Here is a 14,662-nt window from a genome sequence, read left to right on the forward strand (position 1 = left end):
AAATAAAATCCTCTCATCATTTACTTCTTATGCCATCCCAGATGTGTATGTCTTCCTTTCTTCTGCTGAACACAAACACATTTTTTTGGAAGAATATCTCAGCTCTGTAAGGCCATACAATGCAAGTCATCAGGGTCCAAAACTTTGAAGCTCAAAAAATCCCAGAAAGGCAGCATAAAAGTAATCCATATGACTCCAGTGGTTGAATACATGTCTTCTGAAACAATATGATAGGTGTGGGTGAGAAACAGATAAATAGTCCTTTTTACTATAAATTCTCCTCCCTGTCCAGTAGGTGTCGATATGCACAAAGAATGAGAATCACCAAAGCAAAAGAAGAAAAACTCTTAGGAGGGCTGTTTGAAAGTGGAGATTTATTATAAAAAAGGACTGAAATTATTGATCTGTTTCTCATACACACTTATCATATTGCTTCTGAAGACATTAATTAAATCACTGGAGTCATATGTATTACTTTTATGCTGCCTTTGTCTGCTTTTTGGAACTTCAGAGTTTTGGACTCTTTTGACTTACATTGTATGGACCTACAGAGCTGAGATATTCTTCTAAAAATCTTTGTTTGTGTTCAAAAGAAGAAAGTAATTTATACACAACTGGGATGACATGAGGGTGAGGAAATTACTTGGGTGAACTATTCCTTAAAGCCACACATAAAAATGTCTGAATGTCATTGCATTAGACAACAAAATGTTTGAAAATCAGAAAGTGTCCAAATACATTTTGTCCAACCTGATCTCATGAAACTTATGTGCAAATAATTTTGTACAAATAAATAAATAAATAAATAAAATGGGTATATCTATTGTTTTATCATTTAATCTTCTTTTGAAACAAATGAATTTTATTGTGAAATGAGTTGCTTAAAAGGCATTTCTGCTATATTAGCCTACTTTAATAAAGTCACTTGGTTTGATATTTTGCTGTCTAATGCAATTACATTCAGACATTTTTAAGGGCAGCTTAACTGTCTAAATACTTTTCGGGGACCGTTGTATATTTTGAAACGTTTAACTCTTTGAAATCTTTTGATCAGGGCTGTGTGCGAGCTGTTGCGGTGTGGGAAAATGCCTCGTGCATGTTTAAGATGGCATACAACTTTTTCTTTTTTCCCTGCAATCCTTCTCTTTTTCTAAAGCTTATGTGTCCCTAAACCACCCTCAGTATTCTTCTATCTCTCTTGCTGTCTCTTTCACTCATTTTCACACACCTCATGCCTCACTCATCACAAACTATCTCCGTCCTCTCCCTGCCTCCCTTATCCAGCGCCTTCCACTGAGAGACACTAATCTCTAATCAGCTTAAATGTGTTTTTGCATCAAAATATTTAATCAGCAATTTTCAAAGGGATGAGTTCGAGGCAGAGCAAGCAGGGACCAACTAAGGATATCGGTTTAAGCTCGGACCTGAGACTTATTTCTTTTTTTATATCTTTTCAAATGTTGCTAAGATCTTCGTCCCAGTTTCTCATCCTGTCATTGCCTTGAAGTCAGTCAGTGTCATGATGTTCTAATGTAATTGCTCTATTAATTTATTACTGCTGTACATTTGATATGGTGCAGATATTGATTTCCCATTGGGGATTTTGCATGAAATGGAATGCATTCAAAAAACTGTGCTTATTCTTTTCCTACACTTAACATTTAGTTATATTTAAACTGTTTTATATTGGCACCAGATCTCAGGTATTTAAAACACTTGCAACTCGTTTACATGTAAATTAGACAATTTTATACCAAGTCTATTGTAGTTTTTTATTTATTTATTTTTTTTTTAACAATAGCTGCATTTTAGTGATATCAGAGACCAATGGTAAAGCAGACGACTTTCAAAGACCTTCTTTACAAGGATCGTCATTAACTGAGCTTATTAACACATACATACACATGCACGTGCATATCATTAACATTCTTTGTCTGACTATTCATTCTGGATGCATGAGTATTCGTCTATCACTTATTTGTCAAACACACTCAGGATTTGTGATGTCAGTCTGATTAATGCCACTGGGAAGGCTCCGCTGTTGCATGTCACAATATTAATGCAATCTAATATGCAATTAAATAGGTTAAAAAATAAACAAAAACAGCATGGCTAAGGGGATATCTATTGTAACTGAATTAGGGTCTGACTTAATGGAATTGCTTAGAACTCTGAAGGTCACAGTGCATTTGTTGGTTGGTAATGGGAAATGGTCTTTCAGTGGACCAAATTAAATAAATTAGTATTGAAGACTCGGGAATGTCATTTTATAGACCTCTACACCAATAATTCTGAACCGGTAGGTTGCAGGTCTGTTCTGATGGATAGCAAATTTCTAAATGCAAATAATATTGCTAAAAGCAACAAATCATATAATCCTGCATAGACAGCAAAATAAATAGATTTATCAAAGGAGGGGAAAAAACATCCTTTTGGTTGTTGATGCTAAAGTATTTTGGTGGAAATTGATGTGTCACTTGGTAATATGGCTAATACTAATACAATATTTGGCCCAGTTCTAATATATGTGTTTAGGGTTGTTAATACTGAACACATTTTTCTGTCCGTCCGCACTGTTTTTCAACTGTATTTCTATTTAAATATCTGCTAGACAGACATTTTTGACCGTTGCGCTGCATCTTGCTGTTTTTCAGCATGTCTTGCAGGAGTTGCACGTTTTTTGTTAAAGACTGGTAAATCACACTTCTGTTTTTCTATTCAGCCAATGACCTAAAATGACCAGCCTGAGAAAAAAAATAAATAAAATAATAATAAACAAAACAATTCTATATACTGTATATATATATATATATATATATATATATATATATATATATATATATATACAGTATTTTGTATCCATCGAAAATAGCTGGACTGACTTGCCTTGAAAAGAACTTTGATCATACCAACCACTGATGGACAAGATTTTCATAATAATGTCCATATCTTGTCATATTTTTACAGTGTTTTTTTTTCAGTCATATCTAACCAGTATTCATGTTTTGCTTTGTTCTGTTGAGAGTAGAACCTTAAAATATCCAATGAAAAAAAAAGGGAAGTTGTGACTAGTAGATTAAAGGAGAGCCTATTTGTACATTTCCAAAACTCACTTTTGAGTGTTTTCTTTTTCCTTATTTATTTCTTAACTTTTTTTTTTTTTTTTTCGCTGTGACCTGCTTGTTAATAATTTAAAAGAAGTCAGCAATCAAAGGAACATGCAATTTACTACCTTGTACTGTGGCTCATACATATTCAACAACTGAGGCCTATTTAGTTGCTGAGTGGGATTGTGTCACGCTACAAGACCCGACGAGAAACATAATCAAAATTCTTTTCCCTTCAATCTTTCTGACAGTCCACAGCAGAAAACATCTCACTCTGCCCTATTTTTCACTCTCTCTCTCTCTCTCTCTCTCTCTCTCTCTCTCTCTCTCTCTCTCTCTCTCTCTCTCTCTCTCTCTCTCATATACTTTAATTTCATATTTTTATTTATTTATTTATTTGTTTTGTGGTGGTTTTATAATGCCAATTTCATGGACCATGTCTTCCAAACTTTCCTTCCAGACATAAATTACAGTCTTCTGGACACCTCAGTTTCTTGCATTAATTTGATTCCTTTACAGGAATTCCAAAATCTCTTCTTTCTTGTCTACTCATTTCTTGTGTTCGTTACTTTCAACCCACAATCAGAAACTGCAAGCGATTTTATGGTCTGCGAATAATTTTGTAAATATTCGAAAGGTCTTTAATACGAAAAAGTTTCCCCACCCCTGCTCTAATTGAAAAAAAATCACTGTTTTAAGTCAATTTAGAGCTAATACAAAAATACTGAAATGTCCTGTTTATTGAGAATCATCAAAAGGCGGAGATATTTTACTTTACCTACATTTTTGCAAAATTAGTTTTACCTTGCCTCATTGTACAGTATGTATTGCAGCAGTTTTATGGTTAATAGAGAAAAATACCTACCCTGCTGATAAGACCAGCAAATGTTGTTGTGTGGATGCAGTTGTGCCCTTCATGCTTCTTAAAGGGATAGTTCACCCAAAAGATAGTCACTACAACAACATTTTTCTTTCTTCACTTTTACACAAATCACGGGTAAAAAAGCAGATTATCAGTTCATAAACACCCCCTTTTCCAATGATGTCAAAATCTTATGACACCAAAACAATTTTACCATAGCACATGACTACATTTACATACATTTTAACATTTACATTACATAACCAACTACATTTACAAGTTTGTTCAATTGAGATTAAATTGAGCTGTAGCTCAGTTACTAAAGCATTACACTTGAAATGCAAAGACTGGGTATGAGTCCTGAAGAGCATGTGAGTCTACATGTGAACCAAAAGTGTGTTAGAAGCCTCACAAAATGAAGTAGTTGCTTCAGCAATTGCATTTTTATGTCAGCATTGCTTTTTTGATTGGTTAGATTTGAGTTTAAGGTTAAGGGTAGGGAGGGAAGTTTAGTTGGTGTAACACTTGATGGAGCATAAGCCTTAAAAACCTCATCGTTTTGGGAACAAATTCAATTCACTTTTAACACCACTCAGTGGACATTTCACTTCAGAACTTCTGTGATATGTGTAAGGAACCGCGTAATATCATTTTGTAAAAATGTCACCACTGTCACATAATTTTTATGAGATCAGGCTGAATTGTAGTGATTGAAGGTAGAAAAGTGATTAAGAAACTAATACAGAGGCCCTGCAATCCACACAGAAAATTCCTCTACATCATAAATTAAAGACTCTCCTCTGCTGGTGCCAAGGCGTCTGAGATGACCCACATCTGGCCAATAAAATGAACAAAGGAGACTTGTCCAGATTCCTGAAAACACTCATGTTAAATATTATTCACATGACTTGAAGACTACTCTTCTAAAGAAACCCCCCATGCCATGAAATCTAAGACACTCTCCTTTTGTCCTTCGATATAACAATTTGCTACACTTAAATTAGGCCAGTAAGTGAGTATGAGACATTTCCTGTGTCACATGCTTAAACTCTGTACAAGACAAGAGAGAGATTGAAAAATGTCTTACTGTCTTTGAAAGGATCCCTTTGAACTCTTGTTAGCTGGACATCTCATCTTATTCCAGGAACTTTTACACAATCGCAAAACTAACTTTTTTTGGGCATATATATGTATTATGAGCTATAACACTATCAAAACACTTTTGATAAGCACAGTCTATTTTTGATAGTAACATTTTATCTTACACAAATGATTGTAGTCTGATGTAACCTTTAAAATATGTGTATAACTGACAAACTGATGATTATAATCATTAATCTTGTCTTATTCATGTCATATTACTAGAATGGTAACCATTCATGATAAAGCACATCATGTTTACTATCACTGAGATTATTTCTGCATTTCAGGAATGTTTGTGTTAATTAGTTTTTGATATATTCATTTACATTTACAGTACATTTACATTTATTCATTTGGCAGATGCTTTTATCCAAAGCGACTTACAAAAGAGGAAAACATAAGCGAATCATCTTAAGGAGACAGTGGTATGAAAAGTGCTGTATTACAAAGTTTCACTAGCATCATAATAGTATTCAAAACAGAATAAAGTGCATCAGGAATTTTTTTTTTTTTTAATGACTGGTTAAGTGCTCATGGAAAAGATGTGTTTTTAGACGTTTTTTGAAGACAGAGAGTGAGTCAGCTTCACGGATGGAGTTGGGAAGGTCGTTCCACCAATGTGGCATGATGAAGCTGAAAGTCTGGGAAAGTATTTTGGTGCCTCTTTGTGTTGGTACAACAAGGCGAAGTTCCTTAGCCGACCGCAGGCTTCTAGTGGGCGTGTAGCTCTGCATAAATGATTTTAGGTATGCTGGAGCAGACCCAGTGACTGTTCTGTATGCCAACATCAGAGCCTTGAATCTGATATGTGCATCAACCGGCAGCCAGTGGAGAGAGACAAGGAGTGGTGTAACATGTGCTCTCTTTCAGTTGTATCCGAGATATAAAAAGGTCATGATTAAACATTGCCCTATTTTGAGTGGGAAACGGGAATTTTCACAGATAAAGACTCATTAATCACCTTCAGAAAGAGGGACAGGGATGATGATCACATGGTACCTGAAAAGACACTTCTGATTCATCGGCTGGCTTCACACAATGTAGAGTCCAGGAAAGCTCGGAACGCAAAGTTCCGAGGAAGCTCTTCTCCCTCTCTGCTCTACAACTCACACACGTGACGGGATTTGTGAGTCTTCCCTGTGGAAGGCTTTGCTTCAAAGCCCTTCCTCATCATTCCAGCAACAAACTACCCAAGACTTTAACAGAGGTCCAAAACGTCGACGGAACTATCAGAACTTTCTACAAAGAGTCAAAGAACCAAAGCAATGCAAGAAAACACAAGTAGTGAATTAATCATTATTCCTTAAGCTAATTCCTTACAAACATTTGTGCTCAAAAGTTTGCATACCCTGGCAGAAATTGTGAAATTTTGGCATTGATTTTGAAAATATGACTGATCATGCAAAATAACTGTCTTTTATTTAAGGATGATCATATGAAGCCATTTATTATCACATGGTTGTTTGGCTCCTTTTTAAATCATAATGGTAACTGAAATCACCCTGATAAAAAGTTTACATACCCTTGAATGTTTGGCCTTGTTACAGACACACAAAGTGACACACAGGTTTAAATGGCAATTAAATGTTAATTTCCCACACCTGTGGCTTTTTAAATTGCAATTAGTGTCTGTGTATAAATAGTCAATGAGTTTGTTAGCTCTCACGTGGATGCACTGAGCAGGCTAGATACTGAGCCATGGGGAGCAGAAAAGAACTGTCAAAAGACCTGCGTAACAAGGTAATGGAACTTTATAAAGATGGAATGCCAGTCAGTACTGTTCAATCACTTATTAAGAAGTGGAAAATTCAGGTATCTCTTGATAACAAGCCAAGGTCAGGTAGACCAAGAAAGATTTCAGCCACAACTGCTCTGGAAAAAGACGGTGTGGTTGTTTCAAGGAGCACAATATGACGATACTTGAACAAAAATTAGCTGCATGGTTGAGTTGCCAGAAAGAAGCCAATGCCATAAAAAACTCAGTTACAATATGCCCGACAACACCTTGACATGCCTCACAGCTTCTGGCACACTGTAATTTGGAGTGACAAGACCAAAATAGAGCTTTACGGTCACAACCATAAGCGCTATGTTTGGAGAGGGGCCAACAAGTATTGTGCTCCTTGAAACAACCACAAGGTCTTTTTCCAGAGCAGCCTGTATTTCTCCTGAGGTTACCTGTGGGTTTTTCTTTGTATCACGAACAATTCTTCTGGCAGTTGTGGCTGAAATCTTTCTTGGTCTACCTGACCTTGGCTTGGTATCAAGAGATCCCTGAATTTTCCACTTCTCAATAAGTGATTGAACAGTACTGACTGGCATTTTCAAGGCTTTGGATATCTTTTTATATCCTTTTCCATCTTTATAAAGTTCCATTACCTTGTTGCGCAGGTCTTTTGACAGTTCTTTTCTGCTCCCCATGGCTCAGTATCTAGCCTGCTCAGTGCATCCACGTGAGAGCTAACAAACTCATTGACTATTTATACACAGATACTAACTGCAATTTAAAAAGCCACAGGTGTGGGAAATTAACCTTTAATTGCCATTTAAACCTATGTGTGTCACCTTGTGTGTCTGTAACAAGGCCAAACATTCAAGGGTATGTAAATTTTTGATCAGGGCCATTTGGGTGATTTCTGTTATCATTATGATTTAAAAAGGAGCCAAACAACTATGTGATAATAAATGGCTTCATATGATCACTATCCTTAAATAAAAGACAGTATTTTTGAATGATCATTCATATTTTCAAAATCAATGCCAAAATTTCACAATTTCTGCCAGGGTATGCAAACTTTTCAGCACAACTGTATACAATTGTGAGCAGATACAATGAGCTTGTTATATTACATATTTAATGGTGGAGAATCTTTAATCAGATTTATAATCTGATCATTTGTCATTTGTCCTTCTTATAATGGTGGTCGAACGTGGCTAATTCCATTATACAATTCTTTTGTATAATGGATTTTAGGTCATTGGCTGAATAGAAAAATGTGCAATTTTGTGCAACAAAAGTGTGATTTACCAGTCTTTAACAGTTGAAGTTCTTGTTTAGCTTAACATATTAATGGTGATGAATGCTGGTAGTTGTAAATGTTCTCTGCCACAAAGTCGCTAATTTCCTAAACTGGTTTCCACCGGTTTCTCCCAAACTACCTAACAAATGACCCCAACCCCGCCCTACACATCTATCCATGGCGATCAACACTGTAATTGACCCAGAGCGCCCCTTAATACATATCCCCCTCAGACGTTGCAGCTAAAGTGGCTGTAAGAGGCCCAGGCTGATTGGGAAATCAAGGCAAGAGCTTCTCAGCCAACAGCTCGCCTGTGCAAGGCTTAGAACTGAACCCGCTTGAGTCCCGGTGAAGGGGGCCGGACAGCTCTCCTAAAAAGGATGGAGTGGAAAGCGGCCTTCCTAATCAAACTGCCAATGGCCACAATTCCCAGGGGGCATTGCAATTGGCACATCCTGAATGCGGCCAGCACCGCAACCCAAATGGATGTTTATAAGATGCGTTATGCAGACGCAGCCCCATTTACTCTCCCCTGATTAGAGCTGTCAGGGCTGATTCCTTATGGGTTTTATTTTGTTTGCTTATTTCTGTTCCTCAGAGGGGCAAGAAACTGTTGAGCACAGCACATGAATGTGTGGCATTTACTTGGACAATAAAACTGGAATGGGGATTTTAGTGAAGGAAAAAGACAGAAAATTACATTGGTTTTGTACATGAGAAAGACTGGGGGAAATTCTAAGAGAGGCTGGTGAGTTTGTAACCATTCCACATGTTGAAAACCGACACTATGGTCATTAATCAACATATTGGAGGGGTGCTAGGGAAATTAAGCACTTCTGAGCCTCCCTTAAACCCTGTCATTTCTGTAAGCCTATAACCCAGATATCAACCAACTGAAACTACCTGACTGGTGCCTCTAAACCATGTTACAGCATATATACTGTATACTGTATATAGACTAGAATTCTGTAAAGAGATGGAAACTGGTTTCTAAAAAACTGAGAGCTGGAATCAGATGTATACACATGTACATTGTTTTTCCTTAGTCAGTATAGACTCTAAAATCTTGAGTTTCTAAAAAGCTACGCAAGCTTGGATCAGATGTTTATCAGTTGTGGTTCTAAACTGGTTTTGCTTTAGGACCCAAATTCTACATTGGACATCAAATGGCGTCTCGACACAATACCAAACCTGTAACTCATATGTAGTCTGGGTCATATTTTCTTTTGCGTTAGTTTTTGTTCATGGTTTTCATGGATGTTGGCATCTGGCTAGTTTCTAATGAAAATATCATAGGTTGGACGCACTGCCTTTGATGTCAGAAACAAAATATATGTTAAGTTTTGTTGTTGTTTATAAGGTATTATTTGGCTTATATGGATATTTGGAGTTTACTGTTTGTGTTAAGCACTGTTTTTCCCCACTTGTTCGTTACCCTATCAGAACAATGCTGCAACCCATATTTGGGTGACAGCCCAAAGGTGAGAACCACTATTCTGTTATATTTTGGTTTATGTTGCCTTCAGCAAATAGAGCCCTGCTAAAACAATCATCTTAGACAAACATGAATTTCCATCCTGCTGGACCAGACAGGTTTATAAGACCCTGATCTAGCTGATGGACAAGCTTAGCCATGCTGTTCCCAAGCAAAGCTTAGCTGGAAGTCACCCGACCAGCATTGGATTTCTGATAAAGTAGGTTGACCCAAGATGTCTTGCTAATTAAAGGAATATTCTGAGTTCAATACAAGTTAAGCTCAGTTGACAGCATTTTGGGCACAATCTTGATTACCACCAAAAATTAACTTTGACTTGTCCCTTCTTTAAAAAAAAAAAAAAATAAATAAATAAAAAAAGGCAAAAGTGAGGCACTTACAATGGGAGTGAATGGGGCCAATCCATAAATGTTAAAATACTCAAAAGTATAGCAACGGGACATACAGTAAACAAAATGTGTGCTAACATGTTTTTTTAGTGTGATAAAATCACTTACTAACCTTTTCTGTGTAGAAGTTATATCCAATTTTACTTCATTGCCATGACGACATAATGGCGTAAACCTGTAATCCTGGTGAATTTCACAAAAATGACAATTTAAACAACTTTACAACTCAAAAAGTACACTAGTTCTAACAGAAGATATAATGTAAGTGTGTTGATAAAATTAAGATTCACTTTTTTTTTGCATTTTAACCTCCACAATTTGGCCCCATTCACTTCCATTCTAAGTGCCTCATTGTAACTGAAAATAGTGAAAAGGACTTAAATTTTCATCTGTTTCTCACCCAAAGCAATCGTATATCTTCTGAGGACCTGGACTAAACCACTGGAGTCGTTTTGATTACCTTTTTGTTGTCTTTATGGCTTTTTTTGGAGCTTTGAAGTTTTGGATCCCTTTGACTTGCATTGTGTGGACAAAAACATCTCATAAATACTTCAGATTATCTTCATTTGTGTTCAGCAGAAGGAAGAAAGTCATATGAGTAAATGATGAGAGGATTTTCATTTTTGGGTGAACCATCCCTTTAAGAAGCATGAAGGTCACAACTGAATCCACACAACAACATTTGCTGGTCTTTTCAGCAGGGTAGGTATTTTTCTCTAAGTAATCTGGAGTTGGGGTCAGACTTTTGACACTTCACTGTAGGTGAATCTAATTAAGAATCATGTCACTAACCTTTGAACCCTAGGTTGAATGGTGTGACTCCAGGGATGACCTGAGTTCAATGTCCTTCAGTGAATAATAGTCAAGCATCTGCTGAATGAAGAGTAAAGATGGAAAGTGCCTAAAACAGCACAGAAAGTGCCCAAAAAAGCCCCCATCCCCAGGCCTTTGAAACATACATGCATACTGTGCACCGTTAGTCTCTATTAATTTATTTTTGCCTTCTCAGTTCTACTGTGGGTGGGTTTATGTTTATGGTGCATTTTAACCTTATCTGTGTGCATTACAAAATGTGATGTATTGCCCCTGTGGCATTTGTCTCAACGCTGATGACTATTCCTGTGCATTTTTATGCATGTTTTCCCCGTGATCAATGTTATAAATAAATGTGCCAGTCTAAAGAAGTAGTGGGAGGTTTGAGACATCATACAGCAGTTATCTGATTCCACTGTGGCAGCCCACACTTACCCACTCATTCACAACAGGGTCAGCCCCGGTGAGGTGGAGAGATACGTCACATCGCCTACGATTCCCACAGTACCTCACTCTGGCAGCTCATTTGTTAGTATTCTCCCTCATTCAGACTTCACACTGGAGATCTCACACATACTTGATACAGCATTATACATCTCCAATTATATGTAAATTTACCAGTGTTGGGCAAACTACAAAAAAAATTTAAATAAATAAATAAATGTAGCTAGCTCAGAGCAGTGTGAAGTCCCATGCTGCTTCAAATGCTCAATCATCATTCCTGTCCCAAAGAAACCCAAAATCACAGGACTTAATGACTACAGACCCGTAGCCCTGACATCTGTGGTCATGAAATTATTTGAGAGACTGGTGTTGGCCCACCTGAAGAACATCACTGGACCCTTTCTAGATCCCCTTCAATTTAAACCGCGGGATCCATAGTCATTCCAGGAGAAGCGATTTATCTACAGGAGTCTGCAGTTGCGTGTGTGTTTATTTCATTGTTTTACTATGTTGTAGAGTGGGATTCATTGCTAGACTTGTGCTGTTTGTTTACTGGCTTGAACTTGCATTGCTTAAACGTGTGTTGGTGTGTGTGTGCTATATTGTTTTGACTTGTCCCAGGGTATTCACTGCTAGATTTAGAGTTGTTTGTCCAGTGTGTGTAAAACCATCGTTGTTTTTAGTGTTAAAACAGTGCTTCACTTGTTTTAGAGTATTATTTATTGCTAAAATGTGCATAATATATTTGCGGTGTACTGAAGTCACGTTTGTTCCCACACTGTTCACCTCGCGCGACCTCTAGTTTCAATTGGCCATGTGACTAGCTTTGTGCTAAGTAGCATTAAGGCGTGTCCTGCTTTTTTCACTGTACATCTCGTTAGCATCGTGTATATATTTGACATGAATGCGGAAGTGGCAGCGGAAGTGGTAGCCCTCGTGTAAAGCCCTCCTTGTGTGAAGACCTACTTGCGTAAAGACCAGCGAGTCTACCTGTGCAAGTCAACCAAGCAAGGACACCGACAAGGCGCCACTAACCATAGCACTTAAGTATCTTTTAATTTGATCTCTTTTCTTAATTTCCTTGTACATACTAACATGTCTACTTCACGAATAACATATGCCTTCAAGCACATCCCTGTTATCTGTTACAGACTGTTAACATGATATAGATGCAAGACAATACGCAACCCACACAACCTACTGCCACTTTGCACATTAGCACCTGCTCCGCTCTCTTTCTCAGTGGGACTCTGTAACTGCCAGTCAGCTGTGAACAAAGCTGACTTCATTCCAGCCTTTGCCACACAGTCCACCCTCAGCATCCTGGCACTGAAAGAAACATGGATACGTCCAGAGAATACAGCAACACCTGCTGCTCTCTCCAACAACTTCTCCTTCTCTCACACCCCTCGACACCGGTAGGGGTGGGGGAACAGGTTTGCTCATTCATAACAACTGGACTTTTTCACCACACTCTTCACTATGTAACAATACTTCTTTTGAAATCCATGCTATTACTACAATGCAACCCACAAAAATAAATTTTGTTGTCATTTATCGCCCTCCAGGTCAGCTGGCAAACTTTCTCGAGGAGTTGGATGTCCTGCTGTCCTTTTTCCCGGAGGATGGTAAGCCACTTGTGGTTCTTGGTGATTTCAACATACACCAATTCAAGCCCCAGGCCACTGAACTGAATGCTCTTCTGGCCTCATTTGACTTGGAAAGACTAAGCACCACAGCAACTCACAGATTGGGCAACCAGCTGGACCTCATTTTTACACGTAACTGTACCAACTCAAATATTCTTGTTACTCTTTACATGTCTCTGATCACTACTTTGTTCAATTCAACAAGACTCTCCAATCTACATTCAAACAGACTCCACCTTTGGCTTCCTTTTGCCGTAACCTCCGTCCTCTTTCACCCTCTCGCCTTTCCACTGCTGTCTCTACCTCTCTTCCCACACAAAATGTATTTTCCACCCTTGATGTAAACACTGCCAGAGACACACTTAGCTCTACTTTAACAACCTGTCTAGACAACATCTGTCCTCTCTCCTCAAGGCCAGCACATACTTCATCACCCAGCCCCTGGCTCTCTGATGTCCTTCATGAACATCGGACTGACCTCAGGGCAGCTGAGAGGAGATGGTGGAAATCTAAAGATCCAGCAGATCTAGGTAAGTATCAGTCTCTGCTTGCAACATTTTCAGATAACGTTATATCTGCAAAAACTTCCTACTACCAGAACAAGATCAACAGCCCCACAGACACTCGCAGCTTGTTTAGAACATTCAACACACTTCTCTGTCCTCCCCCTCCACCGCTTGACACATCACTGACAGCAGATGTCTTCGCCACCTTTTTTTTTTACTAAAAAGGTTACAACCATCAGCAATACATTCTCAGCACCTCACCCTGTCAAACACCCGTCTCCTGTATGCAACTTCTCTGTCTCTATGTTCTCTCCTCTGACTGACACTGAGGTCTCTAAACTCCTCCTCTCCAACCACCCCACTGCCTGTTCCCTTGACCCCATTCCTTCTCACCTTCTCCAGGTCATCTCTCCATCCATCTTACCCGCACTCACTCACATAATTAACACATCTCTACTTACAGGCACTTTTCCCACTACATTTAAGCAGGCTCGAGTAACCCCGCTACTGAAGAAACCCGCACTTAACCCCACACAAATAGAACACTACAGACCAGTCTCTCTCATCCCATTCACGGCAAAAACACTTGAAAGGGCAGTTTTCAATCAAATCTCTGCCTATCTCTCACAGAACAAGCTGTTGATGACAATCAGTCAGGCTTAAGTGGACACTCCACCGAGACTGCCCTGCTGTCTCTCACTGAGTCGCTGAGACAGGCGAAAGCTGAATCCAGATCATCCGTCCTGATTCTACTAGACCTTTCTGCAGCATTCGACACAGTCAGCCATCAGATCTTACTCTCCACCCTCTCTTTGCTGGACATCACAGGAACTGTGATGAACTGTGAACTTGACTGGTTTCATTCCTATCTCTCAGGTAGGTCAGGTAGGTCCTTCAAGGTAGCCTGGAGAGGTCCAAGCCACATCAGAGAGGTCCAAGCCACATCAGCTACTTACTTGGGTACCTCAGGGTTCAGTGCTTGGGTCACTTCTCTTCTCTATATACACAACATCACTGGGACCCATCATTCAGGCATATGGTTTCTCTTACCATTGCTATGCTGATGACACACAACTCTACTTGTCTTTCGAGCCCAACGACACCACAGTGACTGCTCGAATCTCTGCCTGCCTGGCAGTCATCTCAGCCTGGATGAAGGAACACCACCTGCAACTTAACCCAGCCAAGACCGAACTCCTTGTCTTTCCAGCCAACCCTGCTGTTGAACACAACA

Source organism: Myxocyprinus asiaticus, chromosome 26 (assembly GCF_019703515.2).
Source record: "Myxocyprinus asiaticus isolate MX2 ecotype Aquarium Trade chromosome 26, UBuf_Myxa_2, whole genome shotgun sequence".
In the NCBI taxonomy this organism is placed as follows: Eukaryota; Metazoa; Chordata; class Actinopteri; order Cypriniformes; family Catostomidae; genus Myxocyprinus; species Myxocyprinus asiaticus.